Source organism: Carcharodon carcharias, chromosome 3, assembly GCF_017639515.1.
Source record: "Carcharodon carcharias isolate sCarCar2 chromosome 3, sCarCar2.pri, whole genome shotgun sequence".
NCBI lineage: Eukaryota > Metazoa > Chordata > Chondrichthyes > Lamniformes > Lamnidae > Carcharodon > Carcharodon carcharias.
In genome coordinates this window covers 228955324-228959408 of record NC_054469.1, presented here as the reverse complement: position 1 = coordinate 228959408, position 4085 = coordinate 228955324, and the positions used below count along the sequence as shown (strand labels likewise).

The following is a 4085-nucleotide window of genomic DNA, read 5'->3' as shown; positions in this document are numbered from 1 at the left end:
TCTCCATCCGGGGACCTTTACCAAGCGACGGCGCGGGGGGCAAAGGTCACGCCCCCCCCAAAGGTCAACGACTTTGCAGAGTGCGTTTTTTAAAAAAAATATATATATTTTTTTTGTTTGGATGAGGGAAAGCTAAATAAGCCCGATGAAGAGTGAAACAATTGATATCTTTATTGTTTATTAAAAAAATGAGAGTGAGTGAGGGGTGGGAAGCCAAACATCTTCCACCCGCCCCCAATCGCGATAGTGGAGTCGGTCGGAGGGATGTTTGACGCTGCGGGGATGCCGTAGGGCAGCCGGCGTGGACGTAAGGCAGCGGGCGCCTGACGTCAGGACCGTACGTGCGCGCGACGTGGTGACGCTTTCGGCGTAACCAGGGGCAGCGGCAGCGGCAGGGGGAAGATGGCGGTGTCTCTGCTGAGGGGCGGAGGTGGCGCTTGCCGCTCGCTCTTCTAACCGCCGACTTTGTAAGCATCCAATCTCATTCCCAACTCCCGCCTCTCACCAGCCCGGGTCTCAGCAAGGCCTCGCTGAGGTCCCCCCCAGCTCTTCATATCCCCTCTCCCATCGGGTTAATCGTTTGTCCAGTGTAGGCAATGTCCTGGCTATTCGGCAGCAGCAGCAGCACACAATTATTAGCGGCTTAAACTCCAACCGCCCTTTGAATATAACTTATTGCTTTGTAAGGTGTCCTCAGAGTGATGGACGTCAACATAGTCCCCAGGGGAGGGCGGTGAGTTGCTGCTAATGACTGACAGTCTGTGCAAAGAGACGTAGATAAGACAGCAGTGATGTGACACAGGGTAAGTCAGATCACATTCCAGCCCTTGCCAATCTTTACAATGTTTGTGTTGCTACTGATTGCTGTTTACTAACTCTGAAATGAGAAATTTCTTCAGAGGGTTGCGAATCTTTGGAAATCTCTATCCCAGAGAGTTGTGAATGCTCAGTCATTGAGTATATTCAAGTTGGGAGATCAATAGCTTTTTAGGCACTAAGGGATGTCGGAAAAGTGTGGGAACAAGGTGTTTAGGTTGATCATCCAAGGTCTTATTGAATGTGGTGCAGGCTTGTGGGAGCAAATGGCTTGTTCTCCTATTTCCTATTTTCTTATGTGTCTCTTGTCTTTTCTCTTGTCTCTTCTGTTCTGACTTTCCTTTCACAAGGGAGGTGGTGTCAAGGATTGTAGAATCAAATTTTTAGTGCTAGCTCTCAAGCTTTCTTCTCAACCTTTCCAAACTATACGTTTTGCCTCCCCTCTCTCTTGTCACCGTCTTACCACCCTTCATTCTTAAGCTTTTGAATGTGCTGTTGATTTCAAAACCCATACCCATCTTTTCCTCAATTCCATGTTTGAACTTCTCCAAATAACTTTCTGCCCTGCACAGCCCTAATCAAAGCCATAAATGACATCTGTGCACTATTCTTCCTCTAACTTCATGACTGCTCTGCAGCCTTTGACACCTTCAATCATGCCATCTTCTTCCAGCATGCCTTCTCCAGTTTCCAAATGAATGGGAGCACCCTCACAGCTCTCACTCTTGCCTATACAGACATAGCCAGAGAATTTCCTATAACAGCATACCTTTGCTCCCCTATCCCCAGAATCTGTCGTAGGCTGCCTCTTATTTCTCATTTACATGCTGCCCCTTAACGATGACCATCCAAAGATCAGCTCTACTTCACCCCACCTTTCTCAACCCCTCCATTGCCTCTTTGCTATTACCCTGCTTGTCCAACATCCAGGCCTGGATGAGCTGCAGTTTCTTCCGATTGCAAGTCCGAAGCCCATTGTTTTTGATTTCCGTCATACACTGCGTCACTCGTCATTGATTCTATCTTCTTTCCCAGACACTGTCTCAGGCTACAAATTGTTCGTGACCTTGGTGTTCAGTTTTGCTCTGTGCTGAGCCTCTGTCACTATAAATTCTCTCCATCGTAAGACTGCCTAATTCCGCCTCTGTAATATCATCATTCTCTACCCACCTGATGTTGAAACCCTCATCCGTGCTTCAGTTGCCTCCAACATCCAGTGCCTCTCCCAAGGGCAAATAATGGCAGGCCACGTGTCCAATCACCCTCAGCCAGTTTTGTCACCGATTCTCCTATCTGTTTTTACTCAAAGTTTACTTTAAAAGTTCAACTTAAGCTTTTTAAAAAGGAGTAAAATCAAATGAGAAATGAAACCTCTGCTCTGCCTTTTTCTCTGTCTCTCCCTGTTTGTCTCTGTGTGCTTTCTGCTCCCCCCTGACAGTGTTGGAAGCTAGGAGATTAGAATCTGTTTCACGTTCATCTTTTCTGTCTCACAAAATGGGGTGGTTAGCTGGTTTCAAAATTCAACTGCTATTTTTAAATTTTGAAATAAATTTACATAAAGGATACTTATTTCCTCCTCTCTCACTCCCTTGCTTTTTAAAATCCATAGAACACAAAACAAAACCTACAACATGTATTGAGAGATCTCTCACCATCTCTCACTCCTTCCTAGATCAATAAAAATAGACCATGTGAATTTAGCTCAGTAAAACTTTGAAACTTGTCTTGTAGCTTTTCTTCAAATAATCTTGCTAGAAGCCAGAGAGAAGATCATTATTCAGAATGCTTGACCGATAGTATTGACACATCCGGGGAAAGTAGATATACTCCACAGTCCAGATTCTGTTCGGAGTATTGTAATTCTGAGCAGAAATATCGACTCCAATATTATGACTGTGAGAGGAAGACGTCTGTAAGGAAAGACTTTTAATGGATACGTTAAATTGCACAAATGAAAATTCAATTGATAAATGTAATCATTTTACTGTAAAACGTGTAATGTTTTCAAAATTTTCTGACCTTTAATCGGATAGGAGCAATTTCAGTTACCGAGGAAAATCTTCTTTCAGAAAACATCTTGTTATCATTGATCACACTCAATGGCTGAATTATGAGCGTATGAGTTTATCTAAGAATTTTCAATTACAGACGTGGACGTCAGGATTTATAATGGGGAAAAATAGACCCAAAACATGTGGCAAAAACCTAACAACAGAAATTCAAATGGTCCAGATGGCAAGTGTTCCCAGATAAAGGATTTTTAATACAGATATGGATGCATATATAATACACAAACTCTCGTGTTCAACAAGAAAATAATGCTTAGCCACTTCTATCTAAGCTATGAGGTAGTATCGCTGAAGGGTGTTACCTAAGCACTTGTGGAAAATATAAAACAAACCTGTGTTTACCTATATGTCTTGTTTGTGGGTCACACTAACAGCATACTTATCATTGGATTAGACTAACGCTTGTAAAGGTCCACCAGTGATCTAATAAGTAAATATGGGTAGATGGAATCATGCTAAGCTATATGAAAGAAGGATCGATTTACAAACTCACTGTTATGGACATGCATCAGAAATGATTGCTTGAATGAAGTACAAGAGGACAGACAACATTTGCGGAGTCTTACTTCAGCCCATGGGATCCAAGGCAATTTGGCAAATTGGATCCAGAATTGGCTGAGTGGTAGGAAGCAGAGGGTGATGGTCGAAGTGCATTTTTGTGACTGAATGCCTATGTCCAATGGGGTTCTACAGGGATCAGTGTTGGGTCCCTTGCTGTTTGTGGTATAGATAAACGATTTAGACTTGAATACAGGAGGGTTGATCAGTAAGTTCACAGATGACATGAAAATTGTTGGGGTGGTAAATAGTGAGGAGGATAGCCTTAGTTTATAGGAGGATATAGATGGGCTGGTCAGAAGGGCTGATCAGTGGCAAATGGAATTTAATTCGGGTAAGTGTGAGGTGATGCACTTGAGCAGGATAAACAAGGTGCAAGAATACACGATGAATGGTATGACCCTGGGAAGTACCAAGTAGCAGAGAGACCTTGGTGTGCATGTCCACCAGTCCCTTAAGGTAGTTGGACAGGTAGATGAGGTGGTTAAGAAAGCATATGGGATACTTGCCTTTATTAGCCGAGGCATAGAATATAAGAGCAGGGAGGTTATGCTGGAACTGTATAAAATGCTGGTTAGGCCACAGCTAGAGTTTTGCGTGGAGTTCTGGAATCCGCATTATAGGAAGGATGTGATTGCACTA

The 4085-nt window shown here is 43.5% G+C and overlaps 1 protein-coding gene across 3 annotated transcripts in view; it reads left to right on the top strand.

The window, feature by feature from the left end:
• The first annotated feature begins 390 nt into the window (after nucleotides 1-390).
• nphp3 (nephronophthisis 3) overlaps nucleotides 391-4085 on the top strand; it is a 68784-nt gene continuing 65089 nt past the window's right edge. For all 3 annotated transcript variants that reach the window (XM_041183420.1, XM_041183418.1, XM_041183419.1), the window contains exon 1: nucleotides 391-803. The gene's annotated coding sequence lies outside the window, so the exon portion shown is untranslated. The remainder of the gene's footprint in view (nucleotides 804-4085) is intronic.